The 19,135-nt window shown below is 35.9% G+C and overlaps 1 protein-coding gene across 1 annotated transcript in view; it reads left to right on the forward strand.

Annotated features, from left to right (window-relative positions):
• The window catches only part of MALRD1 (MAM and LDL receptor class A domain containing 1), a 794,572-nt gene that overhangs the window by 275,197 nt on the left and 500,240 nt on the right, over positions 1-19,135 (forward strand). The window lies entirely within an intron of this gene.

The raw sequence follows: 19,135 nt of genomic DNA on the forward strand, positions 1-19,135 counted from the left end.
CCTTTTCCTCCTCTTCCAGTCTTTGATCTTCATTTATTTTGGTCTTTTGTTTCCAAGGCTTCATAGCTCATACCTTACCCTGTTTTGGAGTCCACAGATACGTTGAGTGCTGACTTCCTTAAGATCCCATCCTTCATTCTTTCCTTTTAGTGATTTCATAGAAGGACTACCGAAGACAACAAAGGGACCCCCATTTGTATTACCAAGAATGTTTTCAAAACCTTTGTACCTTCACACCTCTTTGTGGTTAAAGTTTCATGAGCCCCACTTCTGTGGCTTCTGTTTCAAAGAAAACTAATGGTGTGTCCACTGCCAGTCAATCGTTGCCTTGCCCACCGTGACCTGGTACTCAAGGAGAGCTACAATATCTTCTGGGCTGACTTTTGCACTCTGATTTTCTGAGTTCTCTTTTGTGGTTTTGTTTTGTTAAAATGGTTCCAGATTTACTATCATTCGATTTCAGGATTAGCAGCCATGTTGCCCAAAGTATATATATAGTAGCAGATATGAATACCAAGTGTTTTGATCACGTTTGACAGTTGGCGATTAATTTTGGAAATTTCAGTATACAGATTTTCCTTGGGCTGCTTCTCATAAAAAAGCAAAGGATAATTTCAGAAAGTTTCTCTGGTACCTGCAAATAAACCACACTGAGTCAATCATCTGTATTTCCATAAAGAAAAAGGCAGACTAGAATCTCACTTGTATGTGGGAAAGGTATACATAGAAATGTGGTAGCTTATTATAAACACAGAAATATAATTTGCTTCTAACTTGTTTGTATCTCCCCTCCCTGCAACCCCCAATAGACTGCACATTCTCTGAGGTGTCGCAGGGTCTGTGACTTCCCTTTTTATTGCATTATTTCTAAGTGACTGATATATAAAAAGTCTCCATAATTATTTGTTGAATGAATTAGTTGATGATAAGAACTTATTTATGCTTTATAATTATATGCTGCAAAGCAAAAAAATTAAATATATTTTAAAGGAGAATAATAATCAGATAATGTCTAATAGATGTGTTCCACATGACAATGAATCAGGAGAAGGGAGCAGTCCCGAAGCTTGTATCTCCCCTAGACTTCTCCTCTCTTCTCCAGGCTCTTTCTGCAGCCAGGGAAGATTTGACATTTTTTCACTTTGTCGTAAGAAATAGTTTTTATGCACCAAATATCCAGCCTGCTCACTGGCCTATAGTAAATCTCCAAACTCTATTTTCCAAATTTTATTTTTTACATTTAAAGGAAAGCTTTTCTAATTTAGAAAATGCTTTTCTCTCTCAGGTGTGTGGCTCCAGAAATTTAAAGCCAGGTTTTTAAGACCATTGTGTTAGAAATAGTTTTCAAGACCAATTTTGAAAATCAAAAAGCTCTGCACTAGTTCTTTCTCCGTCTTCACATCCTGTGATCCCAGTTTTCCTTGTGGCAAAGATTGATTCAGGCTCAGGTTGGTGAAGATCATTCATAAACAAGTGCAAAAGAAAAAGAGCACATTATTATATTTCACAATATTCTCTCACTTCACATATTAATGAAGCAATAAAAAGTCTAGAAAAGTTATGGTGGTGTGGGATTATGTAGGGAAGTTTTCATTGTGTAGTCAGATCTTAATGTGTGTGTTTCACGCATAAACGGATGTTCCAAGTGACATTCTGCTGTTTTGCCTTCACACTTTAATGAGCCAGTAAGCTTTGTATCTCAATATCTGAAGTGAACTTTGCGGTCTAACAAAAAGTGTCGGTGGGGGGTTTACATCTTTATTTTTCACCTTGGGGAGGGTTAACACCATTCCATACAATTGGTTTATTCAACACTTTGACATGACTTAGAAAAAGACAGCTCTTCTTCTCCGGCTGGGGATATGTAGTCATGGCCTTGGCACAGGACTTGATGAGTGGATTCTTTCTTCACCTTGCTCAGCAGGGCCCAAATAAAGGCACCACACATGATTTTTTCATAGGATTGAAATCAAGGCATATAGAAATAATACTATTCTCAGCTATACTCTGGTGACTTAATAAAGTAAAATTCATTCATTGTAAATATCATCAATTGCAATTTGCATGTTTTTGAGATTGGGTATGGGTAAAATTTCCATTTCCTTTAACTTATACAGTAACGGAACATTTAGTTGAAAAGTTATTTTCTTAGTATTTTGAAAAAAGAAACATAATATAGTAAAAAAAGAAAAGAAAAGCAGAAGAAAAGTGAGTATATATCCATTCTTGTTCCAGGAACTACAGGGAACTTAGCAAAAACATTAGTCCTACTCAGCTGAGAATTTTTTTTAATTGTTATTTGCTTAACATTGGATTAAGATATTTGATCACTTAGCACCTGAGCTTTGTAGCTAATTGAGATTTAAATATGTTTAGGATATTGTACATTTGGAATTGTTGTGTAATGATTTCTCCCCATTCGTAGTTTTATATGATCTCTGACTTTTGGACTCTTACCTCTAGAATCAGTTTAATTGGCCTAGTCTTTTAGCCCGGACATTTTACCATAATATATAAATTGGTTCGTAGCTAAGTACCATAAATTTATAATTGTTTTTATATCCTGGAAAAAACCTTTGATTCAACTTACTGATTTTTACTACTAGAAGGCAAGGAGAGCAAAGTTTTGAGTTCGTGGCCCTCATACCTATTTATTTGACTAAATGCCCATCTGTTGGTTGAATGAGGTTTAATATTAAGATTTATCAGGAACATAAAATCATCCCTTCAGGCATAATTAAGTTCTCCACACTTCACTGTTGATATGGAATGATGTCTAGGGGAATATGGGTGCCTATTCTACATTGGTGATTTCTAACTATGCTCATAGATGCCTTAGTTAGGGAAGTTTCTCAAAATGGTGATCAGGGAACACTGTCAGTTATATATATGTATATATATATATAAATGTTTTAAATTTTTATTTAAACTTAAAAATTTTTAATATATTTTATTTATAAATGATAAATAATATTTAAATTTATAAATTTATTTATACTATATTTTATTTAAATTTAAAAATTTAAAAATATTATATATATTTAATTACCAATTTTTTAAACATTTATTCATTTTTGAGAGACAGAGACAGAGTGCAAGCGGGAGTGGGGCAGAGACAGAGGGAGACATAGAATCTGAAGCAGGCTCCAGGCTCTGAGCTGTAAGCACAGCTGAAAGACAGGATGGCTTTCTCACTTTGCTTTTCCAGTTTTGTTCAGAGCAGATTCATTTTTCTCTAAATCTAGTGACTAATTAAAAAAATAGTACAAAATGTTTCAGGAGAAAGAAAAACATTGTTCTAAGGTAATTGCATTTAAAAATAAGATTTTTGTCTTGCAAAATAGCTATTATAATTGAGAAATAGTGTGCAAGAAACTTTTTCCCCCAGTCTAGAAGACATAATTTCAAGGTCCCCTCTATATTGCCTCATTCGTTGTCTAATACCCAACATTTTTTTCTCAGGCCTTTTTGCCTATATGGAAAAGACAGATACTTTAAAACATACTAGATTTTAGAGTTTGCTTACAGATTGTTGAGAAACTATTTGAATACGAACTATCTCATTAAAAATGCAGATTATGTATAGAACACAGTTTCTTCAGTGTTTTCTTTGTCAAGTAGAAGTACTTTCTCTTAGATTTTTCCTTTTACTTCACAACACTTGTCATTGTCTTTCAGGTGGAAATGAGTTATAGTCCTCACTGTTGCAAATGTACCTACATTCCTGTATATATTATGCATTTGTGCAGAGTTAACCTCATTATAAACTAAAAGACACATAAATAATGCAAACTGTCCCTGTGACATAACTGTGCATATCATAATGTATCTAAGTGCTGGATGTAAATGTGAATAAAAGCTTCAGTGAGACTGAAAATATTTTAATGTTTTCTGCTCTGCAACAATAACAATTTTCAAAGCCTTAATCTCTTAGACATTAAATACCAGAATTACTGCTTTCTTAGAGCCTTCTCTGGTAAGAAGATAAGCTAGTATTTTATAGGCCAATTTAGATGCCTTAACACCCTCTCAACATACTTTCTAAAAGATCCAGTTTTATAAATCTAGAATAATGGTTAAATACAAGGCTTTAGGAACAGTTTTGCCGAAATAAAAATAAAAGTGCAGTCAAAATCTAAATTAACTGTAATTATTTTCTTTTAACTGTTGTAATCCTTGTGGGAAACAGCATTTCTGGCAGTGTGACCACAGGACTTGAGTATGAAGCAAACCTAAAGCACAAGCAAAATTGCTTTTATTTATATTGTACTTGAGTTAAGCAACTATTCTTTATATTTGCATACATATTAATAATGTGTGTTAATTAAGGGAATTAAATCATTTTAAGTGTAATTTTATTCCGTGTATTTTAGCTTGATAAGTAATTTTTAAAAGTTGACTACAATGCCTTAAAAACATGGAATTTAAGAAAAAATCTATGCTGAAAATTAGACCTGTAAACCAAACCTAAAATAACATATATAATGGTTAGGTAGTATATTTGCTATACAAGGTAAAGTTTTAAGAATATATTCATCGTACAGTGTATGATGTTGTTACCAAAAATCACTGTTTAATAATAAAATAATTTTATATCATGGTTATAAATGCATTCAGAAATTAAAAATGCTTTTTAATTGTGTACTTTTTTAAATATGCGTTTTGGGGCGCCTGGGTGGCTCAGTCAGTTGAGCGTCCCACTTCCGCTCAGGTCGTGATCTTGCAGTTGACGAGTTCGAGCCCCGCGTCGGGCTCTGTGCTGGCAGCTCAGAGCCTGGAGCCTGTTTTGGATTCTGTGTCTCCCTCTCTCTCTGTCCACCCCTGCTCATGCTCTGTCTCTGTCTCAAAAATAAATAAACATTAAAAAAAAATAAATGTTTTGACTACATTAAAATGTAATGAATATACTTTTATTCTATCTCCTGCACAGAATTATTATTGTTATACATAATCTAGAAGAAACACCAGAGAACTTTATGGCCTGAAAGATGCAGGGGTAGCTCTGGTTAGGGCACACAATTTGTTATATTAGGCATGTATTTCCCGAGAATAGAAAACTTAATCACACATGGAACCGACATACACATGAATAGATGTGTAATGTGTAATGGGAAGGGTTACTTGCTTGACAGAGAGGTCCACTGGGAGGCGCAGAAAAGATCTTATCAAGTCCTCAAGTCTATCTTGGTTGTACATGTGTCTTTAACTTTTTTTTCATGTTTATTTATTTTTGAGAGAGAGAGAGAGACAGAGTGCAAGCGGGGAAAGGGCAGAGAGAGAGGGAGACACAGAATCCAAAGCAGGCTCCAGGCTATGAGCTGTCAGCACAGAGCCCAAGGGGGGGCTCAAACTCACCAACTGCGAGAGCATGACCTGCACCAAAGTCGGATGCTTAACTGTGAGTCGCCCAGGTGCCCCTGGTTGGGTATGTGTCTTTAATAATACCTGAGGGGAATCTCTATTTTTGGATGTTATTGGATAGTACAAATAAACTAAGATATTACTCTGGGTAAAGACCACGTACTGACTCCCTTAGGAATTTCTTAATTTTTTTTTATTTCTACAAGAATTTTTTCCTTTTACCACAAAATAAGAAATTCATTTTTATTGTAGGAAAATGTTTAAATATAGGTAGGAAAGATAAACCACATCAATGATAATTAAACCATCCTGATAAAAGCATTGTGTGTGTATATGCATTTTTAATAAAAATAACCATAGTGTCTTCTAATCTGCTTTTAATTTTATATACAATCTGTAAACAACTATTCACCAATACTTTTAATGATCCAGTAGTATTCCATTAAATGAATGTACCATCATTCACTAATTCATTTCCTCACTATTTGATTTATGAGTTGCTTTTGATTATGCACAAATTTAGTCTTTCCTGAACAATATACAGGTTTTGTACACATTGCAGATTATGTCCTAAGAATTAAAAAAAAAACAGGGTAGAATTTTTATATATTTTTGAAACATTTGATTTATAATTTAATATTTTTTAATGTTTATTTATTTTTGAGACGAGAGAGGGACACAATCATTCCCAAAGAATTTTGTCAAATGCTTTATTCATGTATTATGAAGATCATAGGATTTTTATCGTTCATCATATTAATGTGTGTATCACATTTGTTGACTATGTTGGGCCTTCTTTGCATCCCAGGGATAAATCCCACTTAATCACAGTATATAATCCTTTTAATGGGCTGCTAACTTGATTTGTTAGTATTTTTTTGAGAATTTCTGCATTTATGTTCAACAGGAATATTGGCCTATGGTTTTATTGTCTTTTAGTGTCTATATGGCTTTAATATCAGGATGGTGCTGATCTCATAAAATAAATATGGGAGTATTCCCTCCTCTTCAGTTTTTTGGAAGGGGTTCGGAAGTGTTGGCTTTAGTTCTTTAAATTCACCAGCGTTTGGTAGAATCCCACTATTGAAACCATCTGCTCCTGAGCTTTTCTGTGTTGGGAGACTTGATTACTGGTTCAATCTCTTTACTCAGTATTAATCTGTTCAGATATTCTGTTTCTTCTTGATTCAGTATTAGTGTATTGTGCGTTTCTAGGAATTTATCACTTTCATCTAGATTATCCGATTTGTTAGTATGCAATTGTTTGTGGTAGTCTCTTTTGATATTTTGGAATTCTGTGACTTCAATTGTAATGTCTTCTCTTTCACTGATAAATTTATTCATTTGAGTCTTATCTCTTTTTTCATGGTTAGTCGAGTGAAAGGTTTGTCAATTTTGTTTAGTTTTTCAAAAAAATTAACCCCTAGTTGGTTCTATTTTCCTTATTCTATATTTCATTTATTTTTGCTCTAATCTTAATCCTTTTTTCTGCTGTTAAATTTAACCTTACTTTGTTCAAGTTCCTTGAGGTCTTGGGGTATACAGTTAGGTTGTTTGAGATCTTTCTTTTTTTAATGTAGGTGTTTATAACTGTAAACTTTCTTCCTAGAACTGCTTTTAACACATCCCATAAATTTTAGCATGTTGTATTTCCATTTTCATTTGTATCAATGTTTTTTTTAATTTTCCTTTTAATTTCCTCTTTGATCCATCATTTGCTCTATTTAAGCGTGTGTGTTTGATTTCTATATATTTGTAGATTCCCAAAATGTCCTCCTGTTTTGCTATCTGATTTCATACCATTGTGGTCAGAAAAGACATGTGATAAAATTTTAATTTTCTTGAATCTGTTAAGACTTTTTTGTGGCTGAACATATGATCTATCCTAGAAAATGTTCTGTGTGCACTTGAGAAGAATATGCATTCTTCTGCTATTGGATGCAATGTTTGTATATGTCTGCTATGTCTGTTTGGTCTATAGTGTTGTTCTATTAACACTATATAGTGTTAACTCAAATAATATATAGTCATATTACATAGTCAAGTGTTATATACAGTCATATATATACTCAAATAACACTGTAGTGCTGTTTTCTTATTGATTTTCTGTCTGAGTAATCCATCTGTTATTGGATGTAGAATATTAATAATAATAGTCCCTATTAGTGTATTGTTGTTTATTTCTCCATGCAGTTATGTTATTATTTGCCTTATATATTTAGGTGTTCTGATATTGGATGCATAAATATTTACAATCGTCAGGTCTTCTTTATGAATTAATAACCCTTTCATCATTATACAATGACCTTCTTTGTCTCTTGTGACTATTTTTAACTTAAAGTGTGTTTGATACAAGTATAGCCACCCCTCTTCTCTTTTGGTTACCATTTGTATGGAATCTTTTTTATCCCTTAGCTCCCAGCCTATGTGAGTCTTTAAAACTAAAGTGAATCTCTTGTAGACAACTGTCGCAGACTATGAGTCTGGAGTTCTTTCTTGTCCAGCAAGAGAGTGGACGCAGAATTGAATATGAGAGAGGCCAATGTCTGGGAGAAGACAAGAGCCCCAAACAGGGGTTCTGTCTCCGTATTTATTGAGCTCTCAAGATCTTACACACATGGTAGACGTGAAGAAAACAATCAGATAGTAATCTGTGTGTGTGAGAAGCTAAGGGTCTGGAGGGCATGTGGCATTTGGAGTTGTGATCAGGGCACAATAGTATGTTGGTGCCAGATGGAAAGTAGTTTCCTGTAACAAGTTACTCATGATCCCTTTATAATGTCTCATTCACTAACCTTGGGCGCTTTCATCCTGTGGCAGCAGCTTTCTGCCCTAAGCTTTTTTAACCCTTAAGTGTAAGGAATTCTTGAACCTATTTCCCCACAGGCAGCATATTGTTTGATCTAGTTTCTTGCTTTCTAACCATTCAGCCTTCCTAAGTCTTTCAATCGGAGAATTTCATCAACCTATGATAAAGTAATATATAGGTAAAGTACTGCTAGGTAAGGACTTACTATTGCCATTGTGGTAATTATTTTCTGACTGTTTGTAGTTCCTTTATGCTGTTTTCTTTGTCTCTTGCTGTCTGCTTTTTGTGATATAATGACTTTTGTAGTGGTTTGCTTTGATTCCTCATCTCAATATTTGGTTTAATCTACTACAGGTTTTTTTCTTCATTGTTGCCATGAGGTATACATAAACTATCTTCGAATTTCAGCATTCTCTTTTAAGCCAATAATAGCTCACCTTTGGGCTAGGATGGGTCAGATGGTAGTAATTGTGGGTAGGAGAGGCTTGCTGTCAGGGTCTCTAATTAGGTAGGGCTAGTGTCTGTTCTTCAAGGTGGGAGTGCTTCTGGCTAAACTCTGCGATTGGGTGAGCCTGCTGACTCAGCTTGGCTTTCAAACGGGGCTACTGGCTGACTCCCTGGTTGAGTGGCTGTTGGTTTGGCTCCGTGGTCAGGTGGAGCTACTAGCTGCACTCAGCATTCACCTCTGGTTGGCTGGGGTCACAGTCCGTGTTCCCCAGCAGAGTAGTGCTACTGGATGGACTCTGCATTTAGGTGTGGCTGCAGGATGGATTCTGCAACTGGCCCTGCTTGGGTGAGGACCCAGCTCGTGCTCCCCATCCAAATGTGCCCCTGGCTTGACTCAGCATTGAGGTAAGGCCACTTTGAGATTAGGTGGGACCTCAGGCTGTGGTCAGCAATGAGGCAGGGCTGTGGGCTGGGTTACACTGCCGTCCAGGGCATTTGGCCATACCCTGTGTCCAGGCAATACTGTATGTTGAGCTCTAAGGCTGCCCATGGTCACTATTCATATGTCCTGGTTAGGCAGGACTGTAGTCTTTGCTCAACAGTTGGGAAGAGCTACTGGCTTGGCTCCCTGTCTGGGTGGGGTCATAACCTGGGCTGTGGGACCTTCCAGGGCTCAACAATTAGGCTTCCTGGTCAGGTAGGGCCAGAGGCAGTGTTCAGCCATTGGGTGGGTTTGCTCACTTCCTTCCCTGTATGGGCAGACTATAAGATTGTCTCTGTCTATAGGGACCATTGGTTGGGGACCCAGACCCAGCCTATTGAGCTCTTTTGCCAGAGTGTTCATGGTCTTGGTTCTGCAAATGGGAGGAGACACTGGCCAAGATGTCTGGTCAGGTGCTGCCCCCAGCAGGACTACCGCTCACCATGATCCCTGCCTTAGGTGCTATGAGCTCCTTTTTCCTCTGTCCTGATACCTGGAGGTCTAACCCCATTTATTTCCCCAGTGATCCCTGTGAGCTGAGACTGAGGTGGGCATTCTTGGAAGCACTCGTAACACTGAGAAAGCTGAATGCCCCCCTTGGGCTCTTTTTCTCACTGGAGAAACCAGAGGTCCTAGGGATACGTTTTGGTGCCGTGCTGTGCTGGCTTTGGGAAGGGGTGATCGGGTCAAAGTGAAACTGCTTCTTTTACTCTTCAAATGCATTTGTTTTCTTCTTTTGTGAGCTGAAGGGGTAGTTGAGCCTCACCCTTGGTTCTGGGATTCTCACAAAGGTGACTTGTCTGTGGATACTTGCTGGAAGGTCTTTCTTTGAAGGGGACTGAACAAACCATTTTTCCTGCCATCTTACTGACATCACTCCATCTTTTATGCTTAGAAAGGCCTTCTGCAAAGCATAAGAGACTCTTAAAAACTGAGAACAAACTGAGGGTTGATGGGGGGTGGGAGGGAGGGAGCGGAGGGTGGGTGATGGGTATTGAGGAGGGCACCTTTTGGGATGAGCACTGGGTGTTGTATGGAAACCAATTTGACAATAAACTTCATATATTGAAAAAAAATAAACCTAAACAAAAAAAAAAAAAAAGAAAGGCCTTCTGTATCCATGTTCATACCAAATTCACCTGTATTCTCTACTGTATTTGAGTAGTTTCAGTGTTTTGCAACTATGTACTTAATTCATCTAACAACTTATTTTGGTGAATGTTATGAGAAAAAATACCTCTTTTTCCTTAATAACTGATCAGTTTAACACTTTTTAATATGGGCATAGACATACCTCGTTGTGCTTTGCAGATACTACTTTCTTTTTTTAAACAAGTTGAAGGTTTGTGGCAACCCTGTGTTGAGCAAGTCTATTGGTGGCATTTTTTCCCCCAACAACATTCTTTCACTTCATGTCTCTATGTCACATTTTGGTGATTCTTGCCGTATTTCAAACTGTTTTCATTATTACTTGATTTGTTATATGGCTCTATGATCAGTGATTACAACCGGCTGGAAGCTCATATGATGGTTTACATTTGTTAGTAATAAAGTATTTTTAAAATAAGATATGTACATTGTTTTTTTAGACATAATGCTGTTGCACACTTAAGAGACAACAATATTGTGTAAACATAACTTTTATATGCAGTGGGAAACCAAAAAAAATCATTTGATTTGCTTTATTGTGATGTTTGCTTCATTGTGGTGGTCTGGCACTGAACCCCCAATATCTCCACGGTGCTCCTATAAGTGCAATCTGATTTAACTTACTATACTTTGTCACGGAAAGATGTATAGCCCTAGGTGACAAAATCTACATCTTATCCTGGTGTCTTTGTATTGATGACACTTATTGATACATGTTGAATAGCATCAGTCAAAGCCACAGCCAAAGCTCTATTTGTCACATGCAACCAGGGCTCTGCTTTTATGTTGCCACTTGTATGTTTATCTGGCAATGCATGCACGTGACTACATCCATCCAACCTACCTTACTAGTTTGCTGTTACATGGAAATGTCCCGCTTGAGGAACAATCAGCTGTTTCCATCTTGTGGGATTAGCCCTACGAAGTTCAAGAACCAACTTTTCTTTCGGTAGAACATCTAAAGGAAGCTAACATGAGTATTTAGGGTTACTCTTGGCCTCTCTAATTCTAATTTGATGAGTGTTCTCAGCCTGTGGGCCCCCTTTTCCTTCATGTTTGGGCTGTTTGATTTTTCTATCCAAGCTACTACACACTTGGAAGTAAGGCCTTTGAACTTAGTTCTGTGGCCATCATTCTAATTCCTAGGAGATTGATTCTGACTTGGGAACCAGAGGGTTTGCCTGTAGGTGGCAGTGTAAAAACAGGGTTTCAGTTCTTGTGTTAGTTTCCAGTGGCTGCTGTAACAAACTCTTACAAATTTGGTGGCTTTAAACAACAGAAATCATTTTTTCTCAGTTCTGGAGGCCAAAAATGTGAAATAAGTATTCCTGGGCCAGAATCAAGGTATTGGCAGGGTACTCCCACTCTGAAGGTTCTGTTGGCTGCCAACATTCTTGGTTTTGGGGCCACATCACTCCATTTTATGCCTCCATGGTCACATTATTTCTTTGTCTTCTGTCTGTGTCAAATCTCTCTCTGCCTCACTCTTAAAAGACACTTTTGATTACATGAAGAGTTCATCCAGATAATCCAGGATAATTGTCCCCACCTGAAGACTGTCAATTTAATCACATCTGCATAGGTTTTGCTGTGTATGTTCGCAAATTTTATAGGTTCCAGGGTTTAGGATCTGATATCTTTGAGGGGCACTGTTTAACTTACTGTAGTGAACAAATGAAGTTAATACTAAATTTAATCCCAGAGCCAGCATTCATTAACTGTGTGGATATAGGTGATGCTATGAACTCTCTCCATTTTGGTTTCTTCATCGAAAAAATGGGCAGAAGAGATTTAGTTTAATATTGGCAGGAGTGGGGGATAGTTGGGGCATACAGGAATCATTTAGGCTTCATGCAAATGAGTCAGAAGATAATAGAAGGGCATTAAAAGTTCTGTTGTCTGAGTGTAAAGAGGATTGAGAAAAGAAGGAGGGAAGCAAATTAGTTGAAATTATTGAGGGCCTTTTATTGACATGAACTAAAGAAAAACAGTATCTCTGGAAAGTAAAGACCTTATGTGTCTTCTCCAGATCATAAGCTCCAGGAAAGCAGAAGCCATGCCATTTTTTTTTACCCTTAATTATGAATGATTGCCTCACCAGAGTACTAAAGGAGAATTTTCTGTTTTAATATACATTCATCCCCAATACGTTATGAATTACTATCAACCCTAATGGGAAGAGGATGGGCTTCTAAAAGGCGATAAAGAAATTCACAAAAGTAAAGGGTGCTACTTAGAAAAGACAGAAAACGAGTTAACAAGGGAAAGAAGTAAAAGGAACTTTTGCTTCTGGGGTTGGCATCATATCTGATAGTATGGAAGACAGCGTAAAAACATACTATGGACCAAATATGTCCAGATAATAACACTACTGATTCCCCAAAGCAATGCCATTATTTTAAAGTCTAAGGGCACTGAATATTTATATCAGAATTATATTAGATGAGAATCTTGACTAGAGGTTGCTGGGATAGTGGAGAACATATTTTGCTATGGTCATGATGCTAAGAAGGAAATGAATGGTAGCATTTAAGCTTTAGAATGTTTGTCAAGTAAGCTGTATCTGCAAGTGGAGTTGAGATGGAAAGAGAGAACTTTTTTCCTGACTTTGGAATTATAATTTATTTCAGTAATATACTTTATGGCTGTCCTTATTATACAGATACTTAGCATTAATTCCATCAGTTGAGTTTTCTGCATATATCCATGTGGGTTTATTTTCTTTCTCCTACTAGGTTGCAAGTCTCGTTAGAATCCAGTGGCCTTAATATTTTCTTAAAACTCTTTTTAAAAAAAAATATTTGAGAGAGCAAAAAAGAGAGAGAAAGTGAGCAGGGGAGGGAGGAAGAGTAAGAGAGAGAGAATCGTAAGCAGCTTCCATGCTTAGTACGCAGCTCAATGTGGGGCTCAATCCCACAACCCTGGGATCATGACCTGAGTTGAGATCAAGAGTTGGACGCTCAACCAACTGAGCCGCCCAAATGCCCCCAGTGGCCTTAATACTTTTCCTTTCCTGTCTTTCTTAAATATCAGCACCTAGAAAAGTGTTTTGAAAATGCTTCAAGTTTACTTTATAAAGTGGCTTCCTATTTAGCCAAGTGCATCTCTTACTATAATCTGCATTCTTAGATGATTGTATTCTGATGGGAACATTTGTTCACCTGCACCTGCTTGATTTAGTTCTACTTGCAATCTGACATTTTAATCTTCATTATAAACATTATTAATTTAGTTTAATATTTTCAGTCATCAAGTATTACCATAAAAGTAGGTTTTTGGACTTCTGTCTATTTAAAAGAAACTCAGTTGAATTGAAACTTTATTGGGGATTTTGAGATACTATAATAAATTGAGCAAAAGTTAACAAAATCTATATGAGGCTTAATATAAGAAGTACAGGGTGAACTTTAATAAGGCAGAAAAGAAATCTCTAGTATCTCCTCCATTTGTTGTCTATGTATTCAGTAGGCACAGAAATACAGGTAAGGGAGGACATTGCATTTTCTTTATGGAGTGAAGGTTTTTGCTTAAATCTAATGCTCATGTTTTGCATATTAAAAAGATATTTATTTGCAGGATGGTATGACTTTAATGCAGCCATCCAAATATCACTGACATTAAGAATATAAATTATTCCTGAGAGTTTATGTGATATTTAAATTAAACCATAAACTAGGAGCAAAGGTAGTTTTCATTTAGTAATCCTGTCTGGCACAGACCTTTTCTCCGAGGTACTATTTGCATTGATCTTACAAAGTCTAACTTTTAGAGCTACAGTCATAATGAAATTCAAAATATAGTTCGTTTATCTCATGGATAAATCTCATGGATAAATCTCATGGATTTTTTTCAGCAGGGTTGCTATTTAGAACTAATTTTCTTCAAGTTTTTAGTGACATTAGTATACAAGAAGAGTGGTATTGCCTTAGTTTACCAAGGGGTCAGATCAGATTAGTTTTTTTTTTAAATAGTCGATTACCAAAAGGTTTGTTTATATTCTTATTGTTTTATATATTTTTTCTGTTTGTAACCAAATAGAAGATTGAGGTGTGACATAATAAAGATTATAGAATATTATTTTTCATGCATTCATTAATATATCCATAGATTGACTCGCTCTATAGATTGACTACAGTATTTATTTAAAAGGTATCCATGAAAATATTTGAATGTGGGCTCCTGGGTGGCTCAGTTGTTTAAGTGACTGACTCTTGATTTCAGTTCAGGTCATGATCTCATGGTCTTGAGATTGAGCCACAGTGGGCGTGGAGCCTGCTTCAGAGTCTCCCTCTGCCCTTCCCCTCTCCCACTCTCTCTCATGCTCTCTCTTTCTTATAAATAAATAAATAAATACATAAATACATAAATAAATAAATAAATCTATCTTTGTAAAAAAAAATTCATAGTCTTGTACATAATAGATACTAGCACCAATGTGCTTACCAGTTCATAGAAAATGTAAATGTGTTGGCTAATGGAAAGAACTATATTAGCTCAATTATTTCTGCTTTAAATTTGGGAGATTTCAAGTGATGTATTTGTCAGTAGCAAAGTTAAAATAGAATAACAATAAATTATGTCTGTGGTTTATACTTAAAACCTACCATTACTTTGCCTATTTCAAAGAATAATACCCAAACAATTAACTGAGTGATGTTAAAGAAAATGGGGGGAAATGCCAAGTTTATAAGTAAATTCTGATAGTTAAGTAGGTGTATGTCTTCCAGCATGCCCTCTCTGATAACGCAAAGCTAACAGACAGGTCTGATATGTGAACAGTGGTGGCTTTCATATAATGAAGCATCTTCGAAGTGAAAACAATACTAATTGAGTGTTTACTACATCACAGGCTTTGTGTGGATGCCTTTCATACATAATCACGTCCAGTCCTCACAGGGAACTTGTAGAGGTGGTATAATTATTCCTGTTTTACATGTGAGCAAATCCAAGTGTAACGTTAACCGGCTCGCCTAGGAGCCCACAATTTAGTCAGCTTGTGAGCTGGAACCCTTAAATCCAAATCTCACAGATGCTGAAGTCTGTGCTCTTAAACACAGCCCTACATGTTGTCGTGAATCTCTCTTGCTTAAAAGCTAAGCATTTAAAAGATTTATGACGTGATTTGATTTCAGTTTTATGCCCTGACAGGAGACGGGAAGAGAGGAAAATGGTAGTCTGTAGTTCTGAAGAAAAAAGGCAGATAAGATCAGTGAAGTGTTAGTGATGGTGACTTGAAGAGAAAACAGTCATCAGGAAATGTCCAGCACCCAAAACCATTTTTGCCTTCCTTCTTTCTTAATGTCAAGACTTCAAATTTTATGGCCATCAGCCAGTCAAGGTGATCTCATTCTTCTTTGCCAAGGATTGTTTTAGTCCTGTGGTTCTCAAGCATGCATCACAATCACCTGGAGAGCTTATTAAAACACAGGAATCTTGGGCTCACTCCAGAATTTTTGATTAAGTGGGTCTGGGGTAGACTGTAAGAATTTACATTTTTAACAAGTTCCCAGGTGACGTAGTTCCCTGCTAGTCTGGGAGCCACACTTTGTGGTCTCATTTATTCAGTCAAGATACGGTTCTCCCAAATGGCAGCTCATTGGAATTACCTGGAGACACAGTTAAAAGATATGGATATCCAGGCCCCATACAGATAAAACACAAGCTCCAGGGACTCTTTCCTGCCCTGATTCTCATACAGGAATGGGCTTCTAATTGATCACGTTTCATGATTACCAACATTCTATTGTATTGAGAAATGCAGCCCATCAACAGTGGGTGTGTGTGTGTGTTCCTGACTGTAAGAATTCACTGATGCCAAAGGGCTACTGTAGCCTCTTCAGTTTGGGGTTCCCTTGAGGCTCCGAATTCTCTTACTCTTCTATGCCCCCCTGATCATATGAGCTCATAGAAAGCTCAGAATCACATATTTAGTCTCGTGTTAGTGATTCTGTAAAACTTAGAGAATGCATTTTGTGACCTGGTTTTATCCGGGGTTCCTTTTATTGTTTCAACTCTTATTTCCTTTTAGTCTTACCTCATCTGTATATTTGTGTATGTGTGTCTTTTTGTTTACAGTATCACACTTTATCACTTGTATTTTTGTAAATAGCATTATATTTTGATAACAAGGTGAGATTTTTAAAGTAATGAAAAGTAAATTGAGGAAGTGCAGGTGATGTTAATGTTCCCATGGGAAATATACTAATTCTGTGAACTTTGTTTTAATTGAAATACCTTATTATTTACTTATAATTGTTTTCATTGTTATGAAGTAATTTCATTTTCCTCATTATTCAGCATAAAATAATTAAAAAGAGTTCTTAAAATTATACAATCATAAGATTAAAAGAGCGAGTATATGTAGATGATTTCTTTAGGCAACTGAAAACGCTTTGGTTCTTTTGTGGCACAACAATACACGTAATGCAATTTATGGGATAATGAGGTTTGGGTTCAGATTTTAGATTTTAAAAAGTGTATCATCTTTGCCATTGTTTTGGAATTGTCTCTATATATCTAGTCAAATTTTTGTACGACTGTAGTGACTACACAGGCAGCTTCATAAATTTGAAAACCATAACATTATATTCCCTAAGAAACGTTACTTCTAAAGACTTGTTAAAATGTAATTTAAGAAATAATTCTGCACACGAGTTACCAGAAATGCTTTATATAAGCAACAGAAGGAGATGCAAGAATCTTAAAACTTAGGAGTACAGATAAGATAGATGTTAAAAATTCCGTATCATTTAAAACAAAATTTAAAGACCGTAAAGAAAGTACCTTGTTATCTGGCACAGAGGAGGGATCCTTTGATAGCGCACAAAGAAGAAAAGCATTATGAAAAAGGTAATTTTTGAGGTGGCTTTGAAGAGCTGCACAGAATTTCATCAAGCCAAGATAAAGTAGTGGTTACACCCCTTATGGAGGAATGATAAACATGAGTTTTGTTATATACAAACTTAATAATTCAGAGCAAGGGGCTGGCAGGGAAATGTTTGATTTCCCGATTCAGTGCCTTGGTGACTGGAAGAGTAGTGATAACAAAACCAGAAATAAAGATCTCATGAGGAGATGATTTGCAAGATAGCAGATAAGGAAGACAAAGAAAGAAAAATGTTATCGGAGAGGGAACATTCTACTGTATTAAGAAACATAAACCCTTAGGAATATGTGTGTATATTCTCTGTGACTATTGGAAATCATCGATGCCAAAGGGTTAATGTGGTCACTTTGTTGTAAGAGAAGAACATGACTATAGAGTATCTTCTTTTAGGATAGCAGGGCTAGAAAAGGGAAAGAAAATACATATATATGGGCCACATATTTTATAATTCCACTGATACGAAGTGTCCAGAATCAGCAAATCTGTTGATACTGTATGTAGTTACATGGTTACCCAGATTGGGGGGGGGGTGCAATGCAGAGTGACTGCTGATGGATAGGAAGCCACTTTTGGGGGTAATTAACATGTTGTGAGACTGAATAGTGTTAATGGATTCACAGCTCGGGGAGTGTATTAACATTCTCTGAATTATGTACTTTATAAATGTGAACTTTATGATTTGCGAGTTACATCTCAATAAGGCTATTGTAAAAATAAACAGGAAAGGGGTAAATTTATTTTAGACTCCCATGTTCAGTAGGTCTGAAGTGAATTTTTAAAGACACAGTTGAATCAAGAATGTTTTAATCTCTAAAAGGATGTTAAAATTAAAAAGATATTGTAACTGACAGGCTAATAGAGTGGAGGGGGAAGCAGAAAAAAAAAAAAAAGCCTTGACTAACTCAGTAGAAGGATGAAAGGAGGGACAAGAAATGTGAAAATGTTGGAACAAAGGAAAAAATGCTCTGGAGGTAGATTAAAGTAGCAATGTTTAAATTAAACATGTGTGGACTAAATACTAAAGTCAAAGAGAAGGATAGACTGGATAAAAGGGAACATAAACCAAACCCAACTATATGGTACATATAAGACAAATGCATTGAATAAGAATTTAGCAAGTTTAAAAAGAGTATGAATGAAAAAAAACAGACTTATGCCATTCCAAGACCAAAACAAGAAAGCTAGTGTGGCAATACTGACATTTGAGAAAATAGACATTAGGTCAAAAATGCTACCAGAAGTAGAAGACCGTTTGATAATGAGTGGATAGACATTACACCAAATGTAGACTGCTGTTCTAAGTTTGTGTGTTTTATAACTTACCCTTAAATATATAACTAAAAATTTGCAGAGTGATCAGAAGATACAAATACACAAATTTCTAATTAAAATGGTAGATTTTGACACAGCTCTCTCAGAAGGACATTGAACAAAAAATCAGTAAGTGTGTAAAAAAGTAAGCCATATAATTGACTTGAACTAATCCATATATTTAGAATGCTATTCTAGTGCTGTCCAGTGGAAATATAATGCAAGCCACATGTGTAATTTAAAATTTTCTAGTTGTCATATTACACAGAAATAAAAATACATGAGGTTATTTCTGATATATTTTACCCAGTATGTATAAACTTTTCATTTCAACATACAAGAAATATAAAATTAAGATATTATATGAGTCTTTTTATGATCAATTTTCAATACCCAGTGTGAATTTTACATTTCACATTGCAATTTGAATACTAAATATCCATTGGGAATAGTTGTGTTCTATGTAGACTTCACAAGTTTTATAGTTGAAAAAGTAAATTCAGACACTCAAGTTTTTCCAGATATACTTGAGTTCAGTATGAAAATACTATTTTCCTTTCAGGTTGTCATATTGAGAAATTGGTTCATTGTTTTTACAATAACCACTTTAACCTTAAAGCAACAGCCTATCATTTCAAAACTTCATTTATTCAAGTTAAATACATTCTCTAACCCTTTTACCAACGTAGTG

This window comes from Lynx rufus, unplaced genomic scaffold (genome assembly GCF_022079265.1).
Source record: "Lynx rufus isolate CCGP_SWC_20201006 ecotype Redwood Valley unplaced genomic scaffold, mLynRuf1.p SCAF_7, whole genome shotgun sequence".
Classification (NCBI taxonomy): Eukaryota; Metazoa; Chordata; class Mammalia; order Carnivora; family Felidae; genus Lynx; species Lynx rufus.